Source organism: Ambystoma mexicanum, chromosome 1q (genome assembly GCF_040938575.1).
Source record: "Ambystoma mexicanum isolate Mex_15411 chromosome 1q, UKY_AmexF1_1, whole genome shotgun sequence".
Classification (NCBI taxonomy): domain Eukaryota; kingdom Metazoa; phylum Chordata; class Amphibia; order Caudata; family Ambystomatidae; genus Ambystoma; species Ambystoma mexicanum.
The window spans coordinates 470,070,306-470,086,879 of record NC_090922.1 but is presented as its reverse complement, the minus strand read 5'-3'; the positions used below and the strand labels follow the sequence as shown (position 1 = coordinate 470,086,879).

Here is a 16,574-nt window from a genome sequence, read left to right as displayed (position 1 = left end):
GGGAGCCTGGTACCCAGTGACACTCTGTGATGTGACCTAGCAGTTTCGAGCTGGACTGCCCCTTTTGGGGTGGGACTAAGCCTGATTTGCATATGGCCTTTCCCCTTTTGTAATGGCTTGGAAGACGGAGAACGATGGTCTGGAGGGTTGCCCAGAGCAATGCCAGTGGTTAAGGTTCATTCTAAACCTTCCAGCCATCACCTCTTTGTTTTTGCTTTGTCACCCCGTGTGGAACAGGTATGCGCAGACGTGGGTCCCGTGCCTGCTGGGCCTAGAGACCCAAGCTACTCCTCACTGATGAGGCCCAAAAGGCTGAAACATGTGTGGGTATGCTTGTGGTCTCGTGCAGAAGGGATGTGACCTAGCAGTTCGGGATGGACTGCCCCTTTTGGGGTGGGACTAAGCCTGATTTGCATATGGTCTTTTCCCTTCTATAATGGCTTGGCAGGCGAAGAACGATGGTCTGGAGGGTTGCCCAGAACAATGCTAGTGGTTAAGATTCATTCTAAACCTTCCAGCCATCACCTCTTTGATTAGACTCTATGGGTAGCCAAGCAACCAGTTGGTGCAACAGATGGGATGGTCAGCAGGGGAGAAAGAGAGAGAGAGAAAGCAGAGAAGAAAGGGAAAGTCTTGAGCAGCTTCCAGATCTACAGGTGGTCCGGCTCAAGTTTGAGAGGGGCAGGGAGGCCATTCCAGAGGGAGGCTCCTACAAAGCAAAGAGATCTACCACCCACTGTCTACCTCGAGAAGTGTCTGACACTCAGGGAGTTGGAGGTAGCTGAGCGAAGGGTCTCGAGGAGTCAGGTATTTTGGAAGAGACGGTTGGATGTAGTGCGGGCCACAGCCCCAGAAAGCCTTGTAGACGATGCAGAGGTCTTGAACTTGATCCTTGCAGTCCCCGGGAGCCAGTGGACAGATTTCAGGGCGGCAGAGATACGGTCCCTGAGCTTGAGGCCAAGAATAAGTCTTGCAGTCCTGTTCTGGATGAGTTGCAGAGGGCGGAAAGTAGAGGAAGGCAGATTGAGAAAGAGGCTGTTGCAGTAGTCCAGCCTACAGCGAACCAGGGTCCTTGAAACAGTGAGCTTCTGGGAAAAGGTAAGGAAAGGCAGAATAACCTCTGAAGAGGTGCAGCTGGTAGTGGGCCTTCTTGGCAAGTTCTGTGATGTGAGGAGAGAAGGAGAGAGTGGAATCGAAGATGACTCCAAGGCTTTTTGCCTCACAGGAAGGTGAAGGAAGAGGGCACAAGGAGGGCGGCCAGAGTGATAGAGGGAAAACCTTGTGGTGGGCAATATATGAATGGTCACATTATTATTATTATTATTATTATTATTATTATTATTATTATTATTATTATTATTATTATTTATGGATCAATACCATACTGATGCTTTCAGTAGTGGACTTGGTCAACTAAGTCACTACTGGGTACTGGCAATTTGGAAAAGTAAGGCACTTTGAGAATAACTGAGATGCCCAGGATCACACAGTTTGCTAAAGTGGAGCAGGCTGTGTAGCTACTTGACCACATCATTTCTAAGTTCTAGTTGTGCTTTAAGGTACACTCATTGATGTTTTGTTTTTGAGAACCAAAACGAACACTTTGTTTTATAGATTTGACACGACAATATTAAATATATCTTTATTTTTTTTTTTTATTTACTTGATTTAATTGTATAAAACAATTTTTACAAGGTTTTGAGTCCTTGAAGCCAAAAGATGAAAAGAAGAAAAGAAAAAAGAGAGAAAGAAGAAGACCTTGGTGTTAAAGGGATCTCACAGTCAGAAGAGAGGACAGAGAACAGCAGACAAAGAGGATAAGGAGAGAAATAAGGGCGGGGAAAAATGCAAAAGTCATGATGTTTCTCTCAGATCTCCCACAATGGTAATAGAGAGAAGATTTTCGAGCCGTGATTTCCATTTGCTGTCCCTTCCTTATTGAGTTATTAGGCCAATAGCACGGAAAAAGCCCACCACTGCTATGACCCAGGCCGTCTTTTCTCCGCTGATTAGGCGACACCACCATTCCTCTTCATCGTAGAACTGCAGATTTCTGAATAGGGGACCGAGATGTAGTGTGCGTGCTGTCAGCACGGCCGGGCAGTTCATTAGCAGGTGCTTAATAGTTTCCACCTCGTCCCCAATTTCGCAGAATCTGCACCCGTTTTCCCCCGACTTGTTCCTTCTTAACAGAACTTCCTTTGTATGAATAATGTTCAATCGAATTCGCAGGAAGGACTCTCGTAATTTTTTGTCAGGACATTTCGACAAGTATTGTTTAGTAGAATTAACTTTCTGCCAAGTTGGGGGTAGGTCGGATATCAGTTTCGAGGTCAATGCCTTCTCCAATGTGTCGATCCAATCTTGCTCCTTAATGCGCACTTTCACCTTTACCGGATTGTTAATGAGTTCGTCACTGGAGCTGTTTGCCCAATCTAGGAGGGTTGTCATTCTTAGTGACCAGTCCAGCAGCATTTTGCACGACCCTGTTATTATTTCTTGACGTATTTCCTTTAGTATCAACGGCGGAGAGGGTAGTAGCATTTTTCGATAGAGCATGATTTCATTTCGAGCCACAATGGAGCTCAGCGATTGCAGTGTCAACTCTCTCCTTATTAATACCATTGGGAGCGACTGTGGCAGATTGAGCAGGTGTTTCCAAAAAAGTCCCTCCACTTTTTCCCAAAAGTTCGATGGTAAATTGGGTAGGGCTTCGACTCCATACGTCAAAGTGGGGACTACCTTCATTCTATAGAAGGTCAGGACTGGCACTAATGTGAAACGGCCGTATTTGTTCGCTACCGCTCTAGCGTGGGTTACAAGAAGGCGAGTTTTAGTCAGTATGTTCTCTTGCATTGGTACTTCTTTTAAGCTTTTGTTTAAGATGATCCCAAGGTACTTGAAGTTGGTCACTTTTTCCAGCTGATGGTTGTCTACTGCCCAGACGAATTTCTCCGCATCACGCGACGATTTTCCAAACGTCATTATTTTGGTTTTGTCGAAATTCATCTGGAGATGGTTTTCTTTGAGATAGGCATTAAGATTGTTGATCTGTCTCTGGAGGCCTATAGGTGTAAGGTCCATGAGAATAATATCATCTGCATATAGCAGGCGCGCTATTTTGCTTGTTCCCAATGTCGGGGGAAAGCTTCATACTCTCTTTTCGTGTTCCTTGTAATCCGCTATATAGGCGTTATACAAGGCCGGAGCCAATGGGCAGCCTTGCTTAACGCCTCTCTCTGTCTTGATCTCGGAGGAGAGACGGCCCAGATTGTTTAACCGTACACGCATTGAAGTTTCTGAGTACAGGGCCTTTATTGGATCCAGAATCTCAGATGGGCAAGCATGATGATATAATTTCTCCCAGAGTAGTCCACGGTCCACACGGTCGAAAGCCTGGACCAAATCAATGAAAGCCATATATATCTTAGGCCGACCCTCTGAAACCTTGGCTTTCAGTGTGCTCAGAGCCAATATGTTTACCGTCGTGCCAATGTTTTTCACAAATCCTCCCTGTAACGGATCATGGAGGGCTGATGTAAGTATCCAAGATTGAAAATTGTCCAACAATAGAGCTCCAAAAACTTTGCCTATGGAGTCTAGCAGCGCTATTGGGCGATAATTCGATGGAGTGTCTTTAGAGCCCTTTTTGAAAATAGGTACCACTAGAGCTTTCTTCCATGATAGTGGGATCTCAGAGAGCTTGACACATGCCATAAAGACCTCTTTAATGAAGATTGACCATGCTTTCAAATTTTTTTTCAGATCATAGTTCGTGATGCCATCCGGGCCGGCAGCTCTGGAGCTATTAAGTTTTTTGATTTTCCACTCAATCGTCTCGATATCTGTCGGAACCGCCCACACGATCTTTTTTGTCTGCTGAGCTGGAATAGGTAGATTTTTAGATGATGATGGAACCCCATAGAGGTCTAGGAAGTGAGCTACCCAACTTGCATCGCTTATTGAGTTTTGAAGGGCTTGATTCAGGACTTTCGAGTCCCCCTTAATTAGGGACCAGAAGTCTCGCGCGTTCTTGCCACAAATAGTTCGTAACATGAGCTCAGCGTCATCTTGAGCACGCTGGTATTTCGATGACCTTAACCATGATTTGTAGTTGATCGTCGCCCGAGTTGCTTCTTCTTTTTTCCCTGGAGAGTCCGAGATAGCTGCTGCCCGCTTCAATTTTCTCAGCCTTTTTCTGCGTTCTACTAGTTGCAGGTTGAATACGTGATTAAATGGCTTTGCTATTGGCTGCTTCTTTCCTTTGTTACAGGCAAATGTTGAGAGAACTGAGACATAATCTGTTGATGCCTTGGCCCCAATAAGGTTCCCATTTTTCTCTTCTTTGTACAGATGTGTCAACTGAGCTATTGCAGATACGGACATCTTCAGTCGTGTGCCACTTTGGTTAACTTCTAAATTTGCATTTGTGTAGCGGACTTCTGCTCTCGGAGAGGCCCAAGAAAAACTCACGATGTTATGATCACTGTATTTGGTCCTGGTCACTTCAAAGGATTCCTTTATTGCTAAAAAGCTCCTTGATACCTGGATGTAATCAATGATGGCCGTTTGATTATTTCTCTCCCAAGTTGGAATAGCCTTTGCATTAGGGGGTACTCTTTGTAGCAGATTATGTATGTCTCTAGTCTTTATTAGATTTGTCCATCTGCGAGATCTTTCCGTAGCCGAGTTTAATCCTTTGGTTAAGTCGACGTTCAGGTCGCCAACCAAGATCGTGTAGTTGGCAGTGCTCGATATTAGATAATCATCGATAATCGTCTCCATTTGATTGATGTAATTATCACAGGTCACCCGTTTAGGGTTCCAATAGGTGTTCACTAGTAGAATCTCACGCTGCGGGGCCTTATCACCCACGTTGCGGGAAGTGTTCCAATTAAGGATTACCGCTAGTATGAACTCTGTTGTTTTGACTATCTTTTTCAGGTAAAGGCCACTTCCCGATCTGATGGCGATAATAAGCCCTGATCTGGGTCTGCCCATGTTTTCTTTAAGGGCCGGCGAGTGAATCAAATGGTAACCGTCCAAAGTGGGTTTTTCCCTTAACCAAGTTTCTTGTAGACACAACACATCGAAACCTGTGAGGTCGACGTCTGACTCCACAGTCAGATGTTTGTAGCCTCTAGTGTTCCAAGACCCAAGTTTTAGAGAGGGGGGATCCCATATCAACGGTGCCTTGGTATCCCCAAAGAAGTCCGTGATTAGCCCTTGTGGTGGCTACTTGCTTCTTTGTGGACCTCTGCAGGATTCTGGCTTATCTCCGTTTTGATCGATGAAATTCGAGGACTGCAGATCGCGTGAAGGCATCTTGCGAACCCCTCTATCACTCAATTGATGTTCAACTAGATGGAAAATTCGACGAGTAGAAGGTATCGACTTCTCGTCTTGTTCCCATTCCCTCTCATTTCTGCTTCTTCCGGTAGATAGTTGCTGGAAACTCTTTCTTGCTAGTGGGGTGTCCTCTAACTTGCCAAAATTAGTGAAGCCCCCCTCTTCGCTTCGTAGTTCGTGTCTTCGCGTGATTTGCGAGATCGGCCTTTGGCGACCGTAATTTCGTTCGTTCACCTTATAGTTTGTCGCTTTTCGTGGAGCACCCTCTTGGGATGGTTTGGGCCCCAGAATGTCGTCCGCGACATGGAGCAGCTCGAAGCCCAATTTCAAGAGGTTAGACCTTTCCCCCCAGATCTGTTGCTGTATATAGTTTGAGTCAATGTGGAGATACAAGCTGTCTTTTCTTCCATTGGGATTTGGCTCGAGAATGTTAATCTCCTTTGTAATGTTGATTTGTGAGAGACGAGCCTCGCTAAATAGTTTTGCCAGGGCTCTACGGTTCAGGATCCAACTGTCCTGTTTTTCATGGACCCTTTGGAGTTTGAAGATCCTGGTAGTCTTTTCTTTTTTTCCTGGAGGTTCTAGATCCCCAGCTGCTCTTCGTGAGACCCCCTCCGACCCGTCTCCCCTTTCATTCCTCCTCTGCTCGTGGACTCGTGATTTATAATGCGGATTTAGAATTGCTGTGGAAGCTCTTCCAGCCTTAGCTCTCTCTTTACGGTCTCTTGCTTCCCTCGGCGACCTCTCTCTTAGAACTACAGGAGTTCTTTTGTTGTCACTATCACACTTTTTCCTGGTGATAGGCCGGGGGGAGCGCCTTTCTTCCATGGGTTTGTGTGAGAATTTATCCTTCTTGGTTCTCAGTCCCTCTGGACCTGTCTTAGAGGTCTGGCTCAAGTTCCTCTTGTTCTTTGCCCGAGGGGTGTATGTTGACGAGTCCATAAGGAGGGCTTTTGTTTTTGGTTCTTCCGCAGCTCTGTTTTCACGAGTCTCTGGGGTTTTTCGTTTTTGCTGGGTTGGGGGCGACAGCTCTATCTCTTCCTCTTCCACCGAGTATATGCTTAGGTCGATAAGATCAATTGAATCTAAGTCGCTAACCGACTCCGAGTCAGGGGGATCCTCCTGATTTTGATCGGCTGGCATTAGTTTGAACACTTTTCTATTTTGCACTGGCGGTGGGTCATTTGCCATCCTTGGTTCTCTTGTGTTGTTCGGTTTCAGCTTTGCTGTTTTCCTCGACTCCGTTGACATTGGTTTGGCCGCCCTCTGGGCTCTTTTTTTTCTTCCTTGGGCCGGATAGGGAACTCCTACATGCTTAAAGATTTCAAAAGTTGACGGGATCCGGAAAGCTGCAAAATTGGATCCCTTCTCTGCAGGTTGAATCTGACCATCTTCCGGGAGGTCAAGAACTACCACACCGTTTTTCGTGCCTGCTGAGTTCTTTGTTTGTGGGTTTGTTGACACTGCCTCGATCCTAGGGGGCTGGGGGAAGATTGTATTTTCCCTTATGGCCCTCAGATCAGCTGAACTGCAGACATCCTCCGTCGTTTGGGACTCCTGATTACTTAAGGAAACCTGTTTGGGCACCATTGACGTGTCAATCAGGTCCCCGTCCGCATGTTGAGGTCTCTTATTACTCAAGGGATTTTGAAAGTCAAGTCCACAAGTCCTATGGGCCAGCACGAAGCCCTCCAGATAGATGAGTTTAGAGTGCATCAATGCTATTAGAGTGTTTTGATCTTTAAGAGTTTCGTGGATCGATTCGTACAGCTTCCCAAACGGAGCCAATGCTATCGTGACAGTGGACAAGATCGTCATTGGGTCTAGCTTTTTCCCAGGTGTTTCTGGCATCGGTTTGGCAGTTAGTTCGCTCCTCCGTCGAGGAAGCACAGGGGAGTTCAAATGCGATGCGTTCCCGGTGCATTTATCTAATCCGCTTCCTAACCCTGTCTCCTTGACTCCTTTAAGGGAAGGGGGGAAGATCGAATCAAGAGGCGGCGGAGGGAGGAATGATTTAAACGACGAGGCTGCCCCCTCTTCCGAGTCAGGAAGGGGCGAGGGCTTCTCCTTCCTCTCCCGCGAGCCCCTCCTGTCCTTATCCTGAACTTCCTGGGGCTGCCGACCGGGGTCCTGGGTTTTAACAGCTAAAGAGCACTCTTTTTCTCTTGGTGCAACTTCCAGAACGTCACTTATCACTGAAGGAACTCTTCTCGCATCCGGATCAGCCTGAGTGTCTCCTTCCTCGCCAGGCCCAAACTCAAGCCCTGGTAACAACTTACTGGGAAGGACATTTGCCGGCCCGGTGGGTAGCTTCGCTATCCCCGTCATGTTGGAAACCTCTTCCGCCTGAGGTTTACGTTTGGGAGGTAGAATTAAATTTGAGAGATGTAGGGCCGTGTCTTCCATTATGGCCAGCAGCTCCGCATCAGAGAATTCCTGCTGTCCCCGCCCTTCGCGGCGCGAGTTTTTGCCAAAAAAGTCTTTGAGGGTAATCATTGCATTTGGGGGATTCAGATGTTGAGTTTTTTTCCCTCCTACTCCCCCTCTCTTGTACGGAGCCTTTGGGCGCGCTGGTCTTTTGGGGAGCGTTTTCTTTAGATTCCCCTGAGTCTTTAGGTAAGCAGAGGGATCCGTCCTCCTTCTATCAGATAGAGGACTCGATGGTAGGATGATCACAGGAGAAGCGATGGGGAATGGACTTGTGTTCGGCTGGGACAGCGCTACCGGGCTGAAGAAAGTTGTAGTAGCCGAGGCGCTGTGGTCCTGGGGGTTTAGAGAGTCTATTAAACTGGCCTCCCCTTGAGGCGACAATGGTCTCACCCTGTCCGCTGGCACCAGACTCTTCAGGGAGGTAGAGGGACTAAGTTCTAGAGCTACGGAGCTAGCCTCTAGCTCAATTGATGATGTGGGAGGGGGGGGTCTCCTCGCTGCCTGGCGGTGTTCGCAGGTCGTCCATTTCCCCCATCGTGTGTATCATTATTTTCACTTGTTCCCCCCCCATAGCAGGCGTATCGGGTGGGCCTGCCCCCAAGGACCCCTTCCTCCCGTTGTCGTCCACTGGCTCTCTCTCCGAAACGAGCGGACTTAGCTGGTTCTCTAGTCTAATAGGGGGGGGTTCCAACCGTGGGACTTGGCTTGTCTTGGGTGACGCTTGGGGTTCCCTAGTTCCCCCTTTTGCCACATGGGGCAAAGTTTTAGGCGTGGGTAGTTTGTTAGTCATAGAGAAGTCTATAACACCCTTCCCCGAGGTGGAGGTTTCCTCCCCCCTCCCCTCAGTCGTGGGGAAACTGAAGACACACTCTGAGTGTTGTGATTGAGTCTTTGCATTATTCAAAGGTGTTGGTAGGGGAAGGTGATGATGTGTATCCGGCGAAAGGCCAGATTCTGTTACCTGTTCGGCTGCATCGGCAAAACTGCTATTTAGAAGCTCTGGACATCGCTGCTTCTTGCTCCGTAGATTTCTCGGCTCGGGATCATTCACCGATGGTTTCCTTTTGGCTCTCTGCACCAGCTCAGACATGGTAAGAAAAGCCCTTCCCTCGACGCGCGCTGATTGCAGACCTCTCCTTCCTCCTCCCGCCGACCGCGGACTGGTGACTGCCCTTGTCAGTCCCTTCGCGGTCCGCTTCGCGGAGGGTAGTGGTTAAGTGCCAGAGGCTCACCAGAGCACACGCCTCTCAGCACACGCCTCCAAAAGAAAGTGAGGAAATACTGCGCTCTCGAACAGCGCTCACTGCTCACACTGCTGACTGCCCTTGTCAGTCCCTATCTGTAGTATCAAGTTTATTATTATGTCCGCAGATAGAAATGTGTCAGACAATACCAAACGTGTTCCCAAAACCAGATTCAAATGCCACAGGTGTGAGTGACAGTGTGCAGGGTCTTGACTCTGAAATTATGTCGGGAACCCTGACCTCAGCATTTTGGCAGGCTGCGGTCACTGGCAGCAGGGCCTATGGGCATGGCACCACAAGAGCAGGAGGAGAATTCAGAGGCAGCAGCAGCCGTGATCTAATCTGGAAGGCTGCTGCAGTCCTCCACAGTGTGTAGTTCGGGCAGCAGAGACTGTCGTTTTCTCATTTAGTGCAGCCAGCGCCTGCGTAGCATAGCAATGGAGTGTCGTGAGGTGCGGGTGTCTTTATATATATTTGCAATGCCAAGAGACGTGAACCTAAATAAAATCCTCTGGGTTTTTACTGTTTTGACAACCTTAAAGACAAACACGCCAAACAAAAGACAATGTAAAGAATGGTATGTATTTTGTGACTCAGTTTTAAAGTTGCTTTGAAAGAAATTCACAGGAATGCTATCTGAGTAGAGTTGTATGCCAGCTTAGACATGCAAGACACACGTAAGCAGCTTCTCCATTCCGGAAGTAATAAAAGATGTTTTCAAGGCCAGAGCCAGGCTGGGGCTAAGTAGAATGGCCCCAGGTTGACCTTTAGAGCCATCAGTCCCTCAGAAATTGTCTTAGTTCCCTATGAGTCAGCCATTCACTGGTTGAGCCATGATCATGTCTCCACACTTACTCCTCCCTAGGGCTCATGCTTATCAAGACTTGTAATCAGAACACTGAAGCTACCGAGGGCCGGATTTATAGAAAACGCACAAACTTTCTGCAAACACCACCCCCGCCCCCATGGCAAAATCAACTTTGTGCATCCCGGCACGCTAAGATTTCTTTGCACGATACGTGTATTCATGGAATTCGAGGGGCAAAATAACCTGATGGGCAACGAAATTCGATTTGCCGGTGGAACGCCCACAAAATGCCCTCACGCAAAGAAAATCTAGCCACATATTCCTACTTTTGCGCAGTCCTCAACCGCAACATCACGCACCCCGGCAATACTGGGGCCCACCCCTGCGCAACCAATGCAGCAAGCACCCCGGCTACACTGCGTACAGTTCCCCGTAACTCTTAACTGCACCCTGACAATATGTGTATCATTTCTCATAAGTGAAGCCAGTTCATGGTAAATCCACGTGCAAACTCCCATAAGTCAAGGCTGCACCCCGCTAACCTGCATATAAACACCCCTATCTGCAATCGGCACCCCACCTGTGTGCATGCACCCCTAAATTCCTAATCCCACCTTACCTTTGCTCGTTGGATCCAATGCGATTTGTACTTTGTGGGTCCTTTCATGTGGCGGTAACATTGCTAGCTTTGCATGCTTCTTCACCTGACGTGACGTTGCACAATCAGATCCATGAATACGCTTGTGTTTGCACAATGTACGTCGTGCGATTTCTTTGCACAGACCGTCCCTTGACACACCCACGTAAGTCCTTGTGCTTCGCAATTCTGCATAGGGAATGGGGGAATATGTATGTTGCATTCCGTATTTATTTCCTTTGCGTAGGCACATCCCACACTTTGCGTGGAGTGTCGCGCAGAGCACCCGGCTGCATGCAAAGATGTGACGGATCTGTGCAAAGTCCCTGCAAGGCCCCAGAACAGCACGCAAAGACAGCTCCATGAATCGATTTAAGGGTTTTTGCACAAAGTAACTTGTCAGTGGGGAAAAAATTCTATAAATCAGGGCCTGAGTGTTCCTGGACAGGGGTCCCAAAGTCGGAACAAGTGGAAAGGATGGAGCCGCTGATATTTCAACAAGTACTGAATAATTGAAGCTAAGCCATGCCCCTTGGTGGTCACAGGTTAGGGAACCCCCACCTTTTTCATCTGAAAGCATTGGGAGCGCCTCACATGCGCAGCTCTGACACAGAGCCTTGATGCTAACCTGAACCTCCCTGTGCCTGACAAGTGCAGTGAGGACCCCAACAGTGGCAGAAGGGCGCTATACAAGACCACCTACATTACATGATATTACATGCATCTGTCCAGGTGAATGATGATCGAGCCAAATGCAGCAGCACACCCCCTACCACCAAAATAAAATCCCCTTCGGCAGAGGAGCAGAACTTAGTCTTTCAAATTGGGGTGAGGATTCCCCAACCAGCAATGCAGTCTTACTGACCAAAACGTACAGAGGGAGGATTTGAGAACCGACACTTTAATCTTAAAGGAAGCAATAGCACCATTTTACTTGGATTTCTGTGCCTTAAGATCTTCCATTGTGTTGCCGGACATTTGCATGATGGAACGTATGAATAATCAAATTCTTTGATGCCTCCTGCCCAGAATACTGCATGGCACTCTCCAAGACTCCCCTTTCCACTCACCAAAAACAATGTGGTACGATTTATTACACTTATATGTGAGGTGAGAAGGTCATGGCTCACAAGTGATGCGTCACGAGTGAGCTAAGATGGAATTTATTCTAATGATGCCAAATAAACAGTCAATATTATGACTATGCACTGTACGAAGCAACCCCGTAGTTCCAGGGGTCTGCAACCTTTGGCTCTCCAGATGTTTTGGACTACACTCCCATCAAACAAAAAGGCAATGCCAGAGCTTAAGACTAATTCTGAACCTTAAAGACATCACCTATTTTGTGTTGCTATAATCGCTCCGAGTGGGATGGATACACCCAGACGTTGGTCCTGTGCCTGCTGGGCCTAGAGACCCAAGCTACTCCTCACTGATGATGCCCAATGAGGCCAAAACATGTCTGAGGTTCTTTGTAATATCATGCAAACGGGACGTGACCAAGCAGTTCGGACAAAACTCCACCTTTTGGGGTGGGGCCAGGCCTGATTTGCATATGGTCTTTCCCTTTTCTGTAATGGCTCGGCAGGTGAAGAGTGATGGTCTAGAGGGTTACCCAAAGCAATGGCAGAGGTTAATTCCAAACATTCCAGCCATCACCTCTTTTGTGTTCCTATAGTCACCCTGAGTGGGGTGGGCATGCCCAGAAGGGGGTCCTGTGCCTGCTGAACATAGAGATCCAAGCTACACCTCACCGATGATGCCCAATGAGGACGAAACATGTCTGAGGTTGCTTGTGGTCTTGTGCAGAGGGATGTGATGTGATCAAGCAGTTTGGACTGGATTGCCCTTTGGGGATAGGACAAAGCCTGATTTGCATATGGTCTTTCCCCTTTCTGCAATTGCTTGGCAGGGGAAGAATGGTAGTCTGGAGGGTTTCACAGAGCAATTCCAGAGGTTACAATTAATTCAAAACTTTACAGCCACCACTTCTTTTGTGTTGCTATAGTCACCCTGCATGAGACGGCCATGCCCAGACTTGGGTCCCATGCCTGCTGGGTAGAGCGACCCAATCTACAGCTCACTGATGACGCCCACATGTCTGGGGTTACCTGTGGTCTCGTGCAGAAGGGATGTGACTAAGCAGTTCAGGGAGAACTGCCCCTTGTGGAATGGGACCAAGTCAGATTTGCATATGGTCTTTCTCCTTTCTGTAATGGCTTGGCATGATGGGTTGTTTATGTTATGAGGAGTTTATCAACTGCAGTTTATAAAGTGATTAGATGGTTTTTATTAATATTTGCATAGGAGTTTTTTTTTTTATTGACTCGGCTGAAATATTCAACCTCTCAACATTATACAACATTATACATTATTTCACATTTATATAATACAGTTAAATATATGTTAAAAAAAGAAACAAAAAGGAAAAAAACAGATAAAAAACAGAATTTAAAATATCAACTTTCTATAGGAGTTATAGCTATTGTCGTTTAATTTGTGTTTCCAAATTAATTCATGATGTATTCTATAAATGTCTTGTATGAGCCACAGTATACTAATGAAAAAATTGTTCTCTTTGCTGAATACAGGAGAATTGCAAATCAACAAATAACATAATTCAACCTGACAACCTTTTACCTATCCACACAAATTATCTAATAGAAACAAACTATTTTTTAGGTAAATTAGGACATCTTAGCAATTTTTCTATATCATTCCACAAAAGAATATCAGCAATTACCACTTTAGTACAATTGCCTCCCATTAACGTGCCCCTAAATTCAATTAAAGAAACATCATGGCGTACTTCAAGTGACAAGATATAATGAATCCTATGTGTGCTGTGCTCATTGATGCATAATCTGTCATGACGTCTCCAATTTTGTTGTTTTTCACAAATGATAAATCCTCTATTCTCTCTTGGTTTTATTCCATGTCCCTGTGCCCTCATAGCCTTGCAACCTATTATAATAACATACAGCGTGACAGGGTCTGGGAGCGGGAGGAGGGCAATCCCTAAGCCACATTATTGGTCCCATGAATGTGCTTAGTGGTACTGCTCTCTGTCATCGAGTGCTTTTCCGTATTGTTTCTGGCCAGTGTTCTCTATTTTCTACTTTAGAAACGCAACTCCCAGAATAAACCTGGGAGCAACTAAGAAAACCTGTACTGGAGCCAGGGGAACAGCAAATCAGAAATGCTGATACTGACATGCATTTTGACGCTTCACTACAACAAGTTTGCAGCATGCCAACCAAGGAAACCACTCACCACAGAGAAAGAAAAACAAACATGCCAGTGAAACAGCAAGGAGGCCATGGGAGACTTTAACCAAATACGTGCTGAAAACCGGGAGGGTCTTAGAGGGTTCTTTAAAGCATTTTACCAGTGTGACCCAGCCCCTGGGGGAAAGGCAGGCACAGACTGGCCCACAGAGCCAGGTGAGCACTTCGGCCAATGGGGGTTTGAAGCAGAAGGCACACAGTATAAAAGGGAAGCAAGTGAAAGGCACACTGTGAGAGGTAGGGGTGAGGTCAGGAGGTGTGAAGGTCAACCAGAGAGACCAGAGGGAGGACAGATGGCAGAGCAGAGTTTTGAGGAGTTGCTGGCAGAGTTGCTGGCAGAGTTGGCATGGGGTTCAGGTGAGATATTCGTAATGAGAGAGTTTGGTACCAGTTTGTGGGAATAAAGCAGTGAGTGAGGGAGTGTTTGTGAGAGCAAATGTAGTATTGGGGTTAGTGTGGGAGATAGAAGTAGGGGAGTGGGGGTAATTGGTAGAGTGAGAAGGGATGGATAATGGGAGAAAGTAGGGATAGTAAGGAGGGTTGAAGGAGAAGTATGGGGTTGTGAGGGGTGTAAGGAGAAAGGTGTAGAAGAGAAGTGAGGGGGTGAGAATAGTGAGATAGAGTGTATAAGAGGGGTGAGAGCAGTACAATGAGGAGAGGTGAGCGTAGCAGAGTGGGGAGAGGTGAGAGTAGTAGAGTGAAGGGGTGAGAGTGGTAGAGTGAGGAGGGTTGAGAGAAGTAGAGTGTGGGCCGGTGTGAGCAGTAGAGTGAGGTGCAGTGAGGTCAGAGGAGCTAGGAGGAGATAGCGTGAATGTGGAACATCAGAGGGACAGGAGAGAGAGAGAGAGAGGAAGGAGAGGGGACGTGTGAGTAGATTAGGAAAGGGAGGAGAGAGGAGTAGTAAAACCCATGGAATGGAGAGAGATAGGGCCGTGTGGTGAGAGGAAGGACCAGGGTGTCTGTTATCAGCCCCAGCATAATATAATTCTTATTTGGCAACATATCTAGGGGAATCGTTAGGTTAGGTTGCCACCTTAGAACCCCAGAAGGAGATAGCTAAATAAGGCTTTTTGCCTTTAGGACTTCACCTATTGCCAACAAGCTTTTAGACAGTTAGGTTACATATCTCAAGTCTACCATCACACCAGGGAAGTCTAGGCTAGGGTGGAGACGAGAGAGCGAGAGTGCAAGGGAGGGATGGCTCTTGGAGTGACCCCACCTTAACCTACACAGGATATCAAGCCACTCGTAATCAGCTGTTTTTTTAAAATCCCGTTGAACTTTCCTTGTGAGGTGAGGTGGGACAGCTCAGGGGCAATGCTTTTGTCTTAGAAGCAAGACAACGTAGTGCAACACAGGTTCGAATCCCAATCCCGTGCTTAGAAACCTATCTATGGCATTAAGCGCGTTATAAAAAAAGAATTATAATTATAATTAATTGTAAGACTATGGTTTCTGTGGATTATTGACACCATTTGTGACAGCATCGATATATTTTCATCTCCATTAAGTGCTAGGGTAGTATGTCCAGGCAAGAGCACTGTTTTTAAGAACCCCGCTGCCCAGAACTTGTTTACTAAATATGCAACATTCTGGGAGCAGACTCTCCCATAAATAATCTGTTTTACACCGTCTTTAAAAGTGGGTAAATGCTCATTTTCAATAATATTCCCATTCAAATGTCTGTGTACTTCAAGCAGTAACTTCAGAAGGTGCCACTAAAAAACTGTTGACAACCTTATCTTATATGAAAGCTAATAAAGTATTTGCTTTCGAAAAACCAGATCTTATTAAAAGAGTTAAAGCTATAGAGTTGCTTGGGCATTCATTGTTGTCAAGTGCAACCATAAACATTCTATGGGTGTGTGTAATTCTCTGTAGGAACATGTTAGGCAAAATATGCATGATTCAATGTGAAAAGTAACGCAGAAGGGAAGGCCAGTCTGCGCAATTCATTGCAAGGCAATCCGGCAAGGAATGTGGATTAGACATGCCCCTCATGCCATTCTCCACACTACCATGTCAGATGTAAGCAAGGGAAACAATTGTGTATATGTTGGAAACAGTTAAAGGCACTGATTTACCAGGAATACCAATTTTGGACTTCGACTGTTGAAAAGAACATTCGAAGACATAACATTTATCGATTGATTAGTGTGGTGAATTTCAATATGTGCAAAATAACACACTTTAACATGCCATACGACTGCGACGTAGTTTAGCATATTGAGGAGCCGCTGCTGGGATAGGTGCTATCGCTAGATCACAGGTTTGAATGTTGGTAGTGCCGCCATGGTGTTTCATTGTTCCAAGGTCCACACAATGATAAGCATTATGCTATGCCAAGTAATGATACCTATTAGTTCCCTGAGCAGAGGCGCCAGCCAATGAAGATGCTCGGAACACTGGCTGTATTTAATCTGCATAACTCCCAGCCCCCCCCCCGCAAATCTCTCCTGCAGCCCCATTAGCCACCTATGCACAGCAGATGTGGGTAATGTGACTTTTTGCGTCCCTATTTTTCTTTTTAAAACCTAACTTTTGTGTCTGTGTAGTCATTCCCCCCAAGTCCCTTTTCTGTGCTGATGACATCAAGCTAATCAAGACAGAAAATGGACTTATCCAGGGTATCGTAGCTACACAGATGCAAAAGGTAAGGTTCCCTTTTTTGTATTAAACATAATATTAGCACCCGAATCTGCTTTTCCTGGGTCAATATGGAGTTGTTGCCCATGTCAACGGGTATAGCCTGTTAGAAATGGCACCACCACCCGATCACGTTAAGGGGCACTAGCTTTGCTTGGGTCCTTAACTTGGGT

At 46.5% G+C, this 16,574-nt stretch overlaps 1 protein-coding gene across 2 annotated transcripts in view; it reads right to left on the bottom strand.

Moving 5' to 3' along the window:
- Window positions 1-16,574, bottom strand: part of KCNN4 (potassium calcium-activated channel subfamily N member 4) — a 569,890-nt gene that overhangs the window by 399,825 nt on the left and 153,491 nt on the right. The window lies entirely within an intron of this gene.